This window comes from Lutra lutra, chromosome 1 (genome assembly GCF_902655055.1).
Source record: "Lutra lutra chromosome 1, mLutLut1.2, whole genome shotgun sequence".
In the NCBI taxonomy this organism is placed as follows: domain Eukaryota; kingdom Metazoa; phylum Chordata; class Mammalia; order Carnivora; family Mustelidae; genus Lutra; species Lutra lutra.
In genome coordinates, this window is record NC_062278.1 from 176,994,538 (window position 1) to 177,012,319 (window position 17,782).

Sequence of the window (17,782 nt, forward strand, 5' to 3'; positions counted from 1 at the left end):
AACTGAACCTAATGGACCAATGACCAATGGGAAATATGTGGGAAGCCCAGCTCTCCAACGACAATGAAAACATTCATATTCAGATGAATGTCTGAATATGGACAGCTCATATTCGGATGAGTATCCTGATAAGCTAACACCCACCAATGAATTCTCTGGTTTTGTAATTTTGTTCTAAAAAACACTCCCATATACCATGAACCTTAAGTTACCTATATATATATTTTGCAACTTTTAGAAACTTTATATTCCAGCAACCTTATTTCCATTTTGTTTGAGTTTGTGGAACAGTAGCTTAAGAGACCTCTCAGTGTCTGCTGCCACCCTTTCAGTGGCCTGAACAATGGGGGCTGCAAATCAGTCTTTGGTGGCAGGGTGAGCGCTCCGTTCTTCAGTAGGGAACTGCTGAATGGCACAGAGGACAACTGCACACCTTCAGACCAGCCTGGGCTTCAGGTTGAATAGCAGTGAGCTTGGAAACTGGAGCAGTACATTCACCCTGAAATTCCTCCTTGGTCACAGTCTTTCAGCAGCAACCTGTTCTTTCTTCTTTTCAGTCTTTTCAGGTTCTATGTAGAAGTTGAGATTGGGCATGACTTCCCATGGGTGTTTACAGGAAATGGTGCAACACATGTGTAGCACTTCTCAGCCAGCATCCACCACATCAGACCCAGAGAATGATCTCCTTTGTTATTGCAAGGGAGGCTATGTCCACATAGCACAGAGGAGAGTGTGTTACACAGAGAAATGGTAGGCAGGTTAACATAAGAAGCTTCTGTGAGAAGCTGATGGTCCATCTTAGGATCGGTATCCACCAGAAGTCTTGGCTCCCTGGATCTGGTTAGTGACAGTTCCAGGAGTGAACCAGCAATGAGAGTGGCCCCAGTAGCAGTAGTACACTTCAGCACAGCTCTTTAGCCACTATTCCTGGATGATGTGACACTGACATCAGCCGGGTTTTCAATGGCAGCAAAGGTGTGAGCTGCCAGCAAAAGTTTCTCTCAGGTTCTCTTGGGATTTATGATGAAGATGCCATCAGTTTTCCCTTTGTAGATGTACTATTCCATTTGGAAGTCAAGGTTGGTGCACCTAAGTAGGTTCCTGCTGCAAGGAATTTGAGAACATCCTCCTCCTTCCCTTGCAGGACATCAAGGGCTCCAGACACTGTGAAAGTTTCCCTTTAAGTGACAGTGGGAACCCAGAACAATGCCATATGGACCTCCCTCTAGGTAGTGTGGAAGGGCTTAATTTATCTATTTTTCTTAAAAGCACTGTAAAAACCCAATAGTGCCTGCTTAACACCATTCTTTTATAATCTTTGATTTGCCTGCAACTTAGCTAAATGTAAAGCTGATGTTTAACTACATATAGCAAGTGCTTCCTAACCATCATTGAGGCATTCTGTGCACTGTCAGACTCTTATTTATGAGTTGACTTGGTCAGGGATACCGTGTGAGGTTGTGCAGAGTGCATGCTGCTCAGTTTGGGGATGGGCCATGATATGACCATGGGAATGCTGCCCTCCAAGCAGTGCAGTGTGTCCTCTGTGTGGCTACAATGATCTGATGTTCAGGTAGATGCATTTCAGGTTTGGAATCTCTGGACCCCTCCTGTTTAAGTTTGCTGGGGCTGTTGTAACAAAGTACCACAGACTGGTACTTAAAGGACTAAAGTGTATTGGTTCATAGTTCTGGAGACTGGAGTCCAAGATCAAAGTACCCTCATAGTTGGGTCATCCTGAGGACTGCGAGGTAGGGATCCCTGTTCCAGGACCCTCTCCTTGGCTCGTAGATGACCATTTTCTCCCTGGGTCTCTTTGCATTGCCTTCCCCCTATGTATGTCTTCTCTGTGTCTAAATTTCCTCTTTTAACAAGATCTCTAGTCATATTGGTTTAGGGCCTATCCTAATGCTCTCATTTTAATTCAATTACCCCTGTAAAGATTGTATTTCCAAATAAGTTCACATTTTGAGGAAGTGGGAATTAGGACTTCTTTTTGGTGGGAACACAATTCAACCCATAACAACTCCTAACAGATGAAAAGAAAATCTAGTTCTTCATGGGAAAGCGACCAGGTTCAGAATTGTAGCTCTCCTTGTACTGGCTATGTCCAGATTAGAGAGGAACATGTAGGACTGCATTCCAATAGCAGCTTGGGCTGGACTGGAATTAAGGGCAGAGTTACAGATGGGAAAGGATAATGTGGTATTAATTAGGAAACTAAGGAAGAATTCATATTTATATGTTAGGACAGGCATTACTCCAGATTCTCCTGATAGTGATACAGTCCACTGCAGGAAGTGTGCATATGTGTAGGTATGGAGGGGGTGGTCTGGATCATTTGAAAAACTGGGCAGAATGGGCTATCTCAAGGAAGAAGCAGATAGCTCAGGAGAGTAGTGGAAGCTACACATCCGTGGACTATTTGCAAAGATCCTCTGAGTCTCAGAGGCAGCACAGCCTACCCTGGTTACTGCTACTATAACAAGATATTCCCATACTGCCCTGCTCAGCATTCCAAGCTTCCTACTCCATCATTCTCCACATAGGTGCCCTAAGAGCCTCCTGGCTTTGAAGATACTCATGCTGCCTGTGTGCAGAGATGGCTGAGGCCTTTACCCTGAGACCTCAAAATGCCCAGAAATAGAAACATAGTATACAAACCATTTATTTGAAAAACACTGAAATATGTTTATATATATAAATATATAAAATACACAAATACATTATTGTTATATATACATATAGAATTTATATCACACAGAAATATATTTATTATATATTTAATATATAATACATGAATTAAAATATGTAAGTATATATAAATACATGAATATATAACACATTTAAAATATGGATATATTTATATACATATATTTTATATAATATATATTTTAGTATACATGTTTCAAAAATAAATATATAATTTATTTCAATATATTCAAAGATATATAATTTTATTTTATTTATCTTATTGATGTTTTATGTATTTACTGCAGAGACTCATGGTATGAGAGAGAGGAGAGATATCAGAAGTCATGGAATAAACCATATATAAATTTAGATGTAAAAATAAATATTTTAACCTTCCTTTTCTTTTTCACCAAGCTCCTGAATGGCTATCAAGAAGTATTATTCCTCCCTTGGGGCACCTGGGTGGCTTAATCGTTAAGCATCTGCCTTTGGCTTGGGTTATGATTCCGGTGTTCTGGGATCCAGCCCCCCATCAAGCCTTGCATAGGGCTCCCCACTCAGCAGGAAGCCTGCTTCTCCCTCTCCCACTCCCGCTGCTTATGTTCCTCTCTCACTGTGTCTGTCTCTATCAAATAAATAAATAAAATCTTTTAAAAAAAAAGTATTATTCTTCCCTTGATAAGTATTATCAATAGAGATATTGTGGGAACTGGGTCAAATAGCCAGAATGCACACATATCAGCCCTGGGAGAAAACTTACAACAGCATAGAGTAGCAGATGTGTGGTTTTCTCCCTTTTCGTAAGATTCTGGGACAACACACAGAAATCTAGCATAGCTGGAAATCAGATTCTGGCAAAGAGATTGCCATTCTTGGAATCGGGGCTTTTAGGATGAATTATTAGGAAAGCGTCAGCTCTTCTTTGCTGTTGTTGGTGGCCAGCCAGGATACAACACAATTAAGAGTGGGCTCCAGCTGCAGCCGCTAACTCAGCATTTATGGTTGGGGATACCAGCCTCTCTCTGCAAGTGATTAGTGGGCTGGAGTCGAAGAGTTGTGATTGCAGCTGTATGATCTAGGAAGCTACTGGCAGGATTTTCCACATTAGTGTTCAGGCTGGGGAGGCTGGCATGGTAGGGGGAGTGGAGTCCAAGACTGGCCACCACTAACCAGGATTAATGCCTGAAGCAATAGGCCATTGCTGAAATTTCACGCAACTTTTTAGAAAGCTAACTTCTTTCCTGGGAGGCCTGCCTTCCCAGGATAAATCCTGGGCATAACCTTTCCCTCTGAAGGGAAGCGGAATAAGCATAGAGAACAGAGATAGGTATGCAGCAAATATTCAACCCTTCTGTTCCATTCCTCTGTTCTTAGATACGACAGAGTTAAGGTTTGAATGGCGTTGTTTTTTATTCCCAGTCCCTGTTCTTTGCAACATCCTTCAGCTCTTCATCTTTTTCTTTTTTTTCAGGAATGGTTGTGGAGCCAGTGAGAGTTTTTTGGTTTTGATTTATGTAATATGCATTTTAAGTCAAGGTGGTTTTTTGTTTGTTTGTTTGTTTTGCTTTTGTTTTTTGGCAGTAGCAGTTGTGCCCCCAAAAATCCCAAAATAAAGATATACTCTAGGATGATGAATTTACCCTGTGATCTTTGTTGGTTGTGAGGGAAACTGGAAATCATATGAATACTTCATTCATTTTTCTCCATATTAGAACTTGAATTTTTATCACCTCTTTCAGTTCTTTCTTCTGGAAGAATCGATTCTTGTTTTAAATTATTCATTAAAAATTATATGTGTTTTGGAGCACCTTGGTGGCCCAGTTGGTTAAGCATCTGATTCTTGATTTCAGCTCAGATCATGATTTCAGGGTCCTAGGATTGAGTCCTGTGTGGGGCTCCATGGGGAGTCTGATTGAGGATTCTCTCTCTTTCAGTCTCCCCCACTCCGCCAATCATGCATGCACACACTTTCTCAACTAAATAAATAAATATTTCTTAAAAATTATATATGTTTTAGGCTATGTGTCATGGATTTCCAGTTTTGTTGCTTTTGTTTGGTGTTTTGCTTCTTAGCAATGCTCAATAGTCACTCATAATTCTACCAAACTGTTTGCCACAAGTGAAAATAACTACCTTTGTCAGCTTGAAATAATGAGTTGCAAAATTAAATTGCACATTGGAGCCATTCCTGAAATTGAAATATTTATATATTTTATAAATATGTAGAATTGTATAGGAAGGTACCCAAAGCCATGCTCTTGGTTAAAACACAATATTTTTATCCATAAGGAGTGAGAGAATCTTCTAGAACCCCTGTAATTGCACTGAGGCCAATTTCTACTATTTTTACCCAGATCATAGACTTATGGGGCAAAACTACCTTGGGAATACAATCTAAGATAAGCCACCTTTGTTTATACTGTTCCTTTTGTTTCTTTTCCTGTGATCTATGCCTATTAAAATCTTACGATTACTAATTTCATCAACTCTACTCTTAAAAGATAAATAATTAGTAGCTAGTAAGACTTATCATGGGCTGGGAATGGTGCCAAGAGATCTCTATAGATACTCTCTTTCCTTTATCAACATACCTTGGAGATATCGTGGGTTTGGTTCCAGACCATCATAATAAAACAGATATTGTAATAACACAGGTCAAATTTTTTGGTTTCCCAGTGCATATAAAAATTATGTTTATGCTATACTGTATATATTAAATGTGTGATAGTTATATCTAAAAAGCAATGTACACACTTTTATTTAAAATTTCTTTTTTTTTTTTTTTTAAAGATTTTATTCCTTTGACAGAGAAGGAGAGAGAACAAGCAGGGGGAATGGCAGGTAGAGGGAGAGGGAGAAGCAGGCTCACCTCTGAGCAAGGATCCCAGTGTGGGGCTGGATCTCATGACCCTGTGATCATGACCTGAGCCAAAGACAGATGCTTAATGGACTGAGCCACCCAGGCACCCCCAATTTAAAAATTCTTAATTGCTAAAAATGCTAATCATCACCTGAACTTTCAGGGAGTCCTAATCTTTTTGCTGGTCTTGCCTCATTGTTGATGGCTGCTGCTGATCAGGGTGCTTGTTGCTAAAGGCTGGGTGGTTGTGGCAATTTCTTAAAACAAGACAACAATGAAATTTGCCACATTGATTGATTTGTCCTTTCATAAACATTTTCTCTGTAGCATTCAAAGCTGTTCAATAGCATTTATCCACATAACTACTTTCAAAATTGGAGTCAATCCTCTCAAACCCAGTTGCTGCTTTATCAGCTATATTTATGTAATATTCTAAATCTTTTGTTGTCATTTCAGCAGTCTTCACAGCATCTACACCAGTAGATTCCATTTCAGTAAACCACTTTCTTTGTTTACCCATAAGCAGCAACTCTTCCACCATTAATCTCATTTATCATGAGATTGTGATAATTGAGTCACATCTTCAGGCTCCAATAGTAACATTAAAGATCACTGATCAACATAACAAATATAGTAATAATGAAAAAGTTTGAAATATTGGAGGAATTACCAAAATGTGACATAGAGACATGATGTGAGCAAATGGTGGAAAATGGTGCTGAGTAGACTTACTTGCTCGATGCAAGATTGCCACAAGCCTTCAATTTGTAAAAAGTGCAGTATCTGCAAAGCATAGTAAAAGGAGGTATGCCTATAATGGTTTGATTTTCATGCCTAATCTCTGCTTTCACTGTTCTGGGTGGACCAGCAAATAAGGAAAATATGTTCTCAGTCCTCATGGTGCTTCCATTCTACTAGGGAAGATAATAAAAATGAAACAAGCAAAAGATAATATCAGAGTAGTAAGTGTTATGAATGATGTAAAATACAGTAACATGGTAGAAGGTGACTGGGAGTGAGGGGCAAATGTAGATAGAGGGATCCCAGAAGACCTTTCTGAAAGGAGCCAGCTATGTGGAGATCTGGCAGCAGAGAGAATTTGAAGGTTAAAGGTGTGAGTGAGGCAGGAGTCAGCCTTGTAATAGCCCCATGAAATCAGTAGGTCCATCTGTGGGAACTGGTTAAGGAGCTCAACTCTCAGTGCCCCAGTTCTTTTCGTCACAAAGACAGATTCATTAGCTCATTCATAACATTTTTCTTGAGCACTCACTATGTACCAGACTCTGTTTAGACTCTGGGGATGTATGTATTACTGCCCACAGGGAACTCATGTTCTAGTGGAGAGTTTGGGAGGCAGACAGTAAACAAATAATTATAGAGATTAGATAATGGTAAATGCCTTAAAAAAAATAAAACAGAGTAAGAAGACAGAGACTAAAGGTGGGAGGTTACTAGGGGAGTCAGGGAAAACCTCCCTGTGGAAGTGACATTTGAGCAGAGACTAGAATGAAATGAGGGAGAGAAACAGACCATGTAGCTACCTGGGAGTGGGGAGTATTTTAAGTGGAGAGAATAACTTGTACCAAAAGGTGTAAGGTTGAAGGAGCTTCATGAGTTCCAGGCATGGTAAATGGGTCCATGTGGTACAGAGGAAGGACTGAGTCATTCTGAGTGTGATCAAAAATCACTGCAGGATTTGGAGCAGGGATATAATGGGAGTGCTATTACCTACGATGGAGTATTGGGAGAATTAAGAGATAAGTCTATACATAGCCTGGCACAGTGTGTGCTGATAAGTGCCCAAAGACCTCTTGTTTCCTTCTTCCTTTCCTTTCCCTTCCTTCCTTCCTTCTTTCCTTCCTTCCTTCCTGAATGGCTATCAAGAAGTATTATTCCTCCCTTGGGGCACCAAGGAGGTGGTGCCTTTCCTTTCCCTTTCCTTTCCCTTTTCCTTCCTTCCTTCCTTCCTTCCTTCCTTCCTTCCTTCCTTCCTTCCTTCCTTCCTTCCCTCCCTTCCTCCCTCCTTTCTATTCTCCTTATCTGTTCCTTTCCTGTTTCCAGCCTTTGTACATCTATACTGCTCAAGTATGTCTTAGAGTAAGGTGACCTAACCTGCTGTTATTTCTTTCCTTGTTAACTTCATGCTAAACCGTAACTTCCTTGAGGACAGGACTTATTTGCTTTATAATTGCTACATCACCCCAGTGTCTTGCAAATTGTTGGAATACAACAAAGTTACTGAGCTGGCATAAAAGATTCTTTTCTGTGGGGAATGGCAGTGATGTCTGGGAGTTAAGAAGTGTGTTTGGACTGGCAGGATCATCTTGTTTGTACTGGAGAGTCCTGAATTTGGTCATGGTAAATATACTGGGAAGTCTGAAGCTTTGTTGTGATTCACATAAGAACTTCCTAGCTTGCTAGTAGCTTAGAGCCAGATACTTATTCCAGCAGGACTTGGGCAAGTCACTTAATCTTTCTGAAGCTCAGTTTTCTCATCTGTACAACTGAGATAATAATCCACAGGATTATTGGGGGATTGAAGGAGATCATGTATATAAAGCTCTAAGTACAGTAGACAGCTCTAAGTAATCAATAAATACTATGTAGTATTGAAGTACTGTCCTGATTCCTGCCTTTCCCCTCAAATAATCAGACCAACTCCAGGAGTCAGTCTGGCAGCTATGGAGAAGGGGAAGCAGGCTGTCCCTTGCTGAGGCAGTACATTTTACCTTCTAAGTTATAATTACAACAATGAGTCTGATGCTGGGCAGAAAATCAAGTAGCACTTGTTCTTCCTTTTCAACCTGGTCAATCTATTTGTGTCAGATTTACTTTAATTCTTTGAGAGCAAAGATCTTGCCTTTTTTCCCCCTTTTCTTTTCTATCTTGATGGCAATGGAGGAGATAACTTGCCTAAGGTCATACATCTAATAAGTGGCAAACTGGGATTTGAATAAAGTGTGGCTCATTCTGCAGCTCATGGTTATAGAAGAAAGCATACTATCCTAAGTCAGAAAACATGATCTGGGCACCTTATCACTTATCCTGTCACCTTGGGAAAATGCATTTATCCTCCTCAGGAAAAGGAGAAACCACTCTCCTAATTCCCAATATGACGTCCTTTCATTTGACTGTCTCTGGTTTCATTTTCCATTTATACCAGTTTAAGATGTTGGAGTGGTCTCTGACTCTGTTCTGCATTTTTGCAATGAAACAGTGATGCACATTGCTCCAGGACCTATAGCTGACCTGCTTCTGTCAGGTGACCTTTCTGTTGAGAGATCTGTATGGTTATTCCTGGGTACCAACATCCCCTAATGCTTGATAAAGCCACTTAACATTGCAAAGTACTCAATGTAGTTGTTTTGTATTTAGCTCAGCCACAGAGATAACCTTACATTTCAAAACCCTTTGCTCTAATTCTCTGTCCTTCTCTATACACTCTTCCCCCAGACTTGCTTTTTTCTTTCATCAGCTAACTTCTGCTTTTAGTCCCATATGTTCTTCCTTCTGTTCATTTTATCTCCACCAGGGACCTGGAAGATAGGAAAACATACATCTGAAATACAGAGTTGTTACCTGGGAGAGATCAGAGCATTGTTTCTTTCCTTTTTTTCTCTTCTCTCTTTTTCCCTTAACAGCATGATAGTATCTTGGTTCTTTGCTGATAACTTTTCCAGACTGCCAATTAAAAGGTTGGATAATGAGCATTTAGTGTTCTGGTGATTAAGACGTGCTCTGCTTCACAGGTCAGTGCCCCTTGAATTAATTGGCACCTTCTCAGTTGGAGTTCCATTCTCACATGTCTTATTCTACCAAGAACGGCATTCAGAGATCTCTATAATCCATCGTCATGCAGTTTGCCTAGCCTTTCCTCACTCCATCTATGCCACTCATCTCTTGACTGAGTGATTTACCCTCTGCCTCCCTCTTACTGTATGATTTGCATCCCTTCCACTGTGTTGCTTATTTCCTTCTGCCCAGAACGGTGTAGTTAACAACTGTAAACTCAGGAGACAGTCTATAATGAAATTTTTGCCATCAGTTCAGTAACCCTAGATGTTTAACCTCAGCTTTCTCACATATAAAAGGAGATGATGATAGCTTACTCATTGCACTGGATAGTTGTAAAGTTGAGATAAGACAGTGAGTATAAAGGATTTGGTGGAATACCTGGCCCATAGTAAATACTCACTAAATATTAGCTGCTATAATTTTCCACTTGTACCTATCCAGATCTTACTGATTCTTCAGGGCCACCACTCAAAATGCACTTCTATTTCCTATAAAAGGAGTCTTTTTTTTTTTTTAAAGATTTTATTTATTTATTTGACAGACAGAGATCACAAGTAGGCAGAGAGGCAGGCAGAGAGAGAGAGAGGAGGAAGCAGGCTCCCCGCTGAGCAGAGAGCCCGATATGGGGCTCGATCCCAGGACCCTGGGATCATGACCTGAGCCAAAGGCAGAGGCTTTAACCCACTGAGCCACCAGGTGCCTCTAAAAAGAGTCTTTTTTGACCATATTCCAGTCCAAGGAGACCTCTTCTTTCAAGTATTCTTATTTTGTGATTTGTATAGAATTATTTGGTTGATATGAGTTTATGTTTAAAGTTCCCACCTGCAGCTTAAGTCCTATGGGAGGCAGAGACCTAAGTGTCTGGCACAGAGCTGAGGCACATCTCTCCAGAGTGGAATTGTAATTTTCTGCTCCTGACTTGAGGGAATTTCATTTTGTTGATATTGTTTTGGGTTCTTGAGTGTTCTACTGATTTAATAAACGGTTCACTCATTTTTCACTACACCAAGACACTGGTATATCCTGGGTGTTTTGGTTCCAAGAGTATAGTCAGTTCAGGCTGGTAAGGTTGTGACATGAACTCTTGAGTTCACCTATTAGGCAATCAATGGTAAGGCGTGTTTTGAACCATTACAATCATTTACCTTTGGCATGCTAGAAATATGAGATGTTTTGAAAGAACCTTCAGGGTAAATCATGATACCATCTATGTGTATCTGCAGTTAAGATACAAAGTTACAAAGTTACAAAGAAAAGTTTGGTTTCTGATTTTCAGTAGCAGGTTTTTTTTTTTTTTTAACTGCAAGAAATTTCACATATACTTTGCCTCACAAATACTTATAATTAGGTCAGAATTCAGGAAAGTGGGCTTCTATTTGCGTAGAATGACATTAATTCTGCATTTTCTCTTAGCAAGGTTGAAAGAAAGGATTAATCACTTATTCATGCAAAACCAACTCACATGAATCTTTTATTTATCTTGTTCTGGTAATTTTGTAGAGCTCATTTTTACGTGCCTCAGGTTGCAGATACAGCAAAAACTCAGAAAGTGATTTGCCCTCCACAATAAAGACATGATGGCTGTGTAAACAGGATGTTTCCTATAGGAAATCAATAGGTAACCATGGAAATGATTCTGCAATGGGAAATTCTATTTCCTTATGACCAAATCGTCAAAAAAGATCAATTGTAAAATGAAAGGGCTTTGTGCCCATATCTTTCACAAAGTCTCTTGGTCTATGAAAAGGAGCAAACATGCACATAGGTGCTATATTGAAAATGAAACATCACTTTTTACTTTCAGAAGTTTGGAGTAGAATTTTTGAGTACTGTTCTAAGAGATGTAACTAAGAAAACATATCTAATGGCAAGAAGAATGTCCCAGGATCCAAGATGCTTAAATTCTTGACCCTTGCCTAACTTCAAGCAGGGATGAAATCTTTGATTTAATTTGAATTTGATTTTAATCTTATTGGACCTCAATTTCTTCATCTGTGAAATAAGTGGGTCAAACTAGTGCAGGTACCACAGAAATGTTGCCTGTTTACTGTCTTCTCACTTTACCCTCTGTGGAAGACATCACTAATCAATTATGGAACTTTTTCTCACGGAGCCTAGACAGAGCCTCAGATTCCTTTATGCTTTTCTCTAGACAGCTGCTTCCTATGGTTCAGAGTCATCATCTGTAAGGCATTCATCTGCTGCTCTCTCACCTTTAAGGCTCCTATAAACCTGACATAAGCATTTGTAAGCTAGCTACAAGTACTGAATGTCCGTTCATGTCTATTCAGCTAGACTTGAGCACGGAATTCAAATAAAAACAACAATTAGAAATCATAATTGCGTTGTCTGTTTTAAGCCAAAGGAATTGTTTGGTTTCATTAATGAGTCAAATATTTATTTCAATAAAAAAGTTGCTGTTGAACCACACTCATCAATAAAAGTGAAATGATGTTAGTAGCGCTTTGTAGCTGTCCATTTTCATTAGCAGCTCAGAGACACAAAGAGCAAATGTTTGCTATTTGCATGCCTACTCCTTTGTCAACAGTAGAGAGCAGCACAGTTATTTTCAAGTGTCTTTTCTGGGAGCCATTTATGCATATACAAGTACACATTGGGTCCAAAGGTGTGGGCTGTGGCAAGTTGCAATGGAAGAGTATATTCACATGTGAAAAGAACCACCTTAATTAAATCTAGATTATGGTGTTGAATTTCCTCTTTAGGCTTTCAGAAATGGCTGTTAGAATATTTACATGTTTTAGCATTTCATATCGATTCTCTTTATTTTAGTCTTTCTGTTATTTTTTCTGTCTTGTTACTTGAGAGTCAGTGTTACATAAGCAAAAGCAGTACAGCTTTAGTCTTCTGAAGGTTTAGATTTGAATCTCAGCTCTTTCTTGCTAGATCTGTGACTTTGAACCAGTCAGCCTCTCAGGGCCTCAGGATTCTCCATTGTTAAGCGGGGACGGAAATACACAATCTTCCATAACATCTCACAGGGTGTTGTGCATATCAAATAAAATCAATCCATGTGAAAGCATCATTAAATATAGGTTTAAAATAAGTGTTAATCTCTTATATGCTAGCATTACTAATGTGAACCTAGCTGTTAGATAAAATGAATGACATAATTTTTACAATTTCTTTCCGAATTATAGGATGGTATCTGTAAATAGTAGTACTGGCTGCAAGGTATACTGGGATATCCTTGGCGTAGAGGATGTCTTGTTGAAAGCAGGACTGCAGGAGCTTGTATTGTTACAAGGGCTGAACCCTGAAAGGGTGTGTCAAAGATCCACAGGACTTATTGTAATTGTTCATTGAATAAAGGCTAATAATGATATTTTAAACCTATCAGACCTAGTATCTCCTGTCTTTAACAGGTATTCAGTAAAGTATGCTTTATTCTCAGATAATGAAATTTATAGATGATAAAACCTCTGTGTGTATATTTACAAATATAATTTCACAGAGGCAATATGTTAATAATAAGTTAATGCCCTAATTTTAATACGATGGACTACCAAGTGTAAAGTAATTAAAAATAATATGTATTTCAATATGTAAGTACATGGACTTGACTACTCTAAAAGACATAATGAAGCAGTCATATGCTTATACTCACACAGAGAATGGAAACCATAAATGTATACTCATATAGGAGGTTCATGCTTGTGACTCAGGTATGAAGAATGTCACTGCATTATTTGTGAAGTGATTTTCACAAAAATGAACAATTCTTGGTAAAGCTTCCAGTTAGATGGAACAGATTCCCCTTGATTTATAGGCTAGACACTGTTCTGGACAATCTGTTAGGTATTAGAACTTGTATAAAACAAAACAAAACAAAACACCTTGAGAAGTATGTAAAACAAAGTCAGCATCTATACTCAGATAATGTCAAAGAGGTTATTTCCCCTACGTGAATGTCTAGAGAGACACAGTACAGCTGTTCCTTGTGTGGGGTTGTTTGTTGCATTGTGGGATGTCTATTTTCACTGGCTCCTACACTCTAAATGCCAGTAAAAGCAGAGTGGTGGTGTGGGTGGAGGCAGCTTCTATTGTGATGACCAAATATGCTGTCAGCTGTTTCCAAATACTGCACTAGAGACAGAGCCATTCCAATTGAGAATCGGTGGTCTAAATAAAGAGTCCATACAGCAGCTTTGGCATGCTAAGAGTGAAAGTAACCCAGCCACTGACTAGATGTTCAGGGAATGGAAACCAGCCCTAGAAAGTACAGGTGGCAGTGGCTGGGCAGCTCCAGAGACACACAGCTACCCCAGGCTCATAACCTAGTGAAATCCAGCGTAAAGGCAGCAGGGCTAATTCCAGACTCTCACCTGTTGATGGGGCTAAGCCTAGTGATTTTTATCAGCCTTGATCCTGTTTTAATCAGGGACCCGTTAGGGCTGTGGTCACAGATCTAAGGCATTGTGGAGTCAACCCCGAACACTTGTAGACAAAGTAGGAAGTAAAAAGTGTAGAACTAGAAATATTGGAAGGAAGTTAGGAAAGACAGGTATTGGCTCAGTATTTGGAAACACTTCAAATGGAATGGTTACTTGGTAAAATAGTGATCTACTGCATAATAATCTCTTACATTTACAAAGGGATTTCATCTTTGCAATTAAGTTTCATGTGTATATTTATCTTCAATTGCTTGTGCCTTTTCTTCCTCAGGAGCCTAATATTGTCACGGATTGTTTATTATTAGCCGTCTATAGTGAGTTCATCCATCCTGAAGTAGTAGGATCTTCACATATTGTCTTCCAGAGCCACTTCTGTTTAGAAGGAAAGACCGATGTTTTATCTCAGTACACTGAATTGGTTTTCCATTTGGCTATGTGCGTGAGTTACTTCCAGAGATTAAAGTGTGTATATATATAAATATACACACGCACACACATAAGTATATGTGGCCAAGTCCCTCTTCAGGCCATTTAGATCAAGAAGAGTTGATTATGAATATATATCTTTAAGAGTCCCACAAGTGGTCCTTTCGTCATCAAAGGCAAAGAACAACTTTCTTAAAGCATAGATTCTTTCACCTGTATTGGAACATAACATCCTCAGTCAGGGATTCAGTTAAGAGGCTCCATAACACCTGACTCAGTGCTAGCCTCAAAGTTCTTATTCAGTAAATATTTATTCAATGACTGATGTAAAACGTCAGGCACTGTGCTCACGTGTGTGTGTGAGTGTGTGTGTGTGTGTGCACATGTGCGTGCATAGGCGGCACTTGGGAGAAGTGTGGGCTTTTCTAATACTTTGCAGTTTTTAACCTCATAGGCAATGGCTTACTTCTGCAGATTTTAATCTGATTGTAGTCCCACCTCCCTGGGAAGTTAATGGTTCCCCTCCCTTCATTCTTTCCATTATCTACCTACCGACCTACCTATCTATGTTTACCTAGTGCAGGCTGAATGGTGTACCCACTTTCCCAATTCATATGTTGAAGCCGTAATCTCCAATGTGACTATTTTTAGAAATAGCTGCTTTTTTTTCTTTATTGAGAGAGAGAGAGAGAGAGAGAGAGAGAAAGCACAGCCCATGCATGGTGGCGGGGGTGGGGGGGGCGTAGAGGAAAGGGAGCCCAACCAAGATCATGACCTGAAGGGAGATGTTTAACCAACTGAGCCATCCAGGTGCCCCTAGAAATAGCTTCCTTGTGGAGGTGATTAAGTGTAAATGAGATCATAAGGAACTGATGTTCTGGTGCATAAACAATGAATCTTGGAACACTGAAAAAATAAAATTAAATTTAAAAAATAGAAGAAGAGGCACCAGAAGTGAGCATAAACAGAGAAAAGGCTGTGTGGGGGACAGAGTGACAAAATGGCCACCTGAAAGGCAGGAAGAGAGGCCTCATGTTAGATATCACCCTACTGACACTTTGATCTTGAATTTCCAGCCTCCAAAACTGTGAGAAACTAGATTTCTGTTGTTTAAGCCACCTAGCCTGTAGTATTTTGTTACAGCAGTCTGAGAAGACTAATACTGTCTATCATTTATCAGTCACCTTTTTTTGATGTGTAGCAACTAGCCTGGCAGGTAGTAGCTCCTTTCCCACCAACCCCAGAGACATCCCAGAAATGACTAAGTTTTGGGAATTATTTTTATTACAACTCCAGGCACTACTACAGTTTCTGCTCATATATTGCAAAGAGAAAGGGGTGATGTAAAGGATTACGTGACCTAGGAATTTTCTGGTATTGAGGGCTTGAGTGACAGGCAGTTAAATAACATATCCGCTGACATCAGGTATTGCTAATGAGATATTTTTTTAACCCTGGGATAGAGGAGCTTGAGAAGCTCATAAGGTCAAAGGAGAGGCAACGTCTTTAGGCCTTTTGGTACATAATGAAATTTAATAAAATATTTTTAGGAGCAGTGGCTGTGCTTCACTTTGGTATTTCATGAGAACAACAAATTGAGAAAATGAGGCTGAGACACTGAGGATTTGTGAAGCATTAATTTTAGTTTATTGTCTCATTGCATTTTTTTTGTCAGTAGACTCATTTCCTCTCATTTTCACACTTACCAATGAGTTTAACACCTTTATAATGAATTACATGCCAGTGATGAAAGAAAGACCAGTCATTTTCTCCCCCTTACACTTCTCTAATATGACTAAATTATACCTAAAGATCGACTTTTTCAGGCCACCCTTTATGAGCTCTAAGAATGTAATAAGAAAACATCTGAGCTTATGAATCTGTCTCAGTGGAGTTTTAAATCAATGGCAAAACAGTTGTATGTGAAAATCTTTGGATCACAGTTATGGACTTCGTTTGAGTAGAAATGTTTCCCTGGGGGGTTTCAATTCTGAACCTTATTCTTCCACTTATAAGTTATGTATGTGCCTATTTCTCTTGAGAACTTGTACTATACCTATTATCTGCCATCTTCTCCACCTAGTTTTCCATCTGAAAGGTCATTCATTGATTCGTTGATTCATTGATTCGTTCATTCCTATGTTCATCAAATGTACAGTGATCTAAAGGCAGACTGTCTTTGAAACCTTCACAGATTTGTTTGGGAGATAGACATATAATTTAATTTAAACAATTAAAATACTCTCTAGAAAGAGATCTAACAATGGAGCACAAAGGAAGGAGCTGTCTCTGGGAGGATGGAGAAGGGGTAATGTCAGAAATCTATCAGAAAGGACATTAAGGAGTTGGCATAGAGAAAGAGGGGAAGGGTTTTTCCCGACAGGGAGGACAGCATGGATAAAGGTAAGGAAAACATAGTTATGGCCTTTTCTAGAAAGTCTGTGTGATGCAGAGCGGACTTGAATGTGTACAGCTGTGAGGATGGTTAATCATATGAGGTTTACATGAAAGCAAAGGCTCTTTGGTTGTTGATGTGGAATGTCTTTCATACTTTATGCTTGCTGCTTCTGAAACATGCCATTCACATCCATGCCTTTGTTCTAATGATTTTTTCTTCCTGGAACACTTCCTCCTCATCCTTTGGGGATTAAATACCCTATGTGGTTAACTTTCTTCCCACCTTCTTGGCAAAATGTATATGTTGTATATGTCCTCATAGTACTTTACTGTTGCTATGCAATCATTATATAGCTCATTGTTTATGATAACTTTCTCCTTACTGGATTGTGAGCTCTTCAAGTACTGACACTATACATCGTTTTCTTCATCTATTCTAATTGTCTAGCATACTGCCTGGCAAATAGTATGTGCTCAAAAAATGTAGAATGAATATGGGAATGACCACTAATGCTCCAAAAAGAATAATTTTTAGAAGAAAAGCAGCTTGACACAGTGGGAAAAGGCCTGCACAAGGATACTGGAAACTGAAATCTAACTTCATGTTGCTTCTTGGTCCTAATCAGCTGTGTGCCAAGAGACCTGCTCCTAACCTTCTGGGACTGCCTCTATGCGCACACAGATAGAGCTACCTTGTTATAAAGCCAGTAGATGGAGTGAAATGATCTTTTGAGATTCTTTCTAACTCTAGCAGCTGTGATTTTTAAAACATATCTGATGAAGTGATTTTATATTTACAGACATTTTCTTCATTTTCCTTTGAAGTGGCAGGAGACTATTTTTACCTGTTTAACTGTTCTCATCAATAATACATGGAGCTGTTGTTGTTGTTTTAATCATTAAGTGTTAGTGAAGGGAGCTGAAATCCTGAGTTTTGTGTCCTAAATCGTCATTAGGGTCAGGAGGGATGTGAGAGCATCTTTAAAACATCTCGCTGTCTTTAGACATTTCTCAAACTATGATCAGCAAAAGTAATTTTATGTTGTTTTCTCTGTACTGACACATTAATGTTCTATCTCCAAGAACTTTTTTGTTGAGTTGAATTCTTTTTTTTTTTTAAAGATTTTATTTTTTTATTTGACAGACAGAGATCACAAGTAGGCAGAGAGGCAGGCAGAGAGAGAGGAGGAAGCAGGCT

At 39.3% G+C, this 17,782-nt stretch overlaps 1 long non-coding RNA gene across 1 annotated transcript in view; it reads left to right on the top strand.

Moving 5' to 3' along the window:
• The window catches only part of LOC125088656 (uncharacterized), a 171,025-nt gene that overhangs the window by 38,539 nt on the left and 114,704 nt on the right, over nt 1-17,782 (top strand). The gene's annotated exons all lie outside the window — the stretch shown is intronic.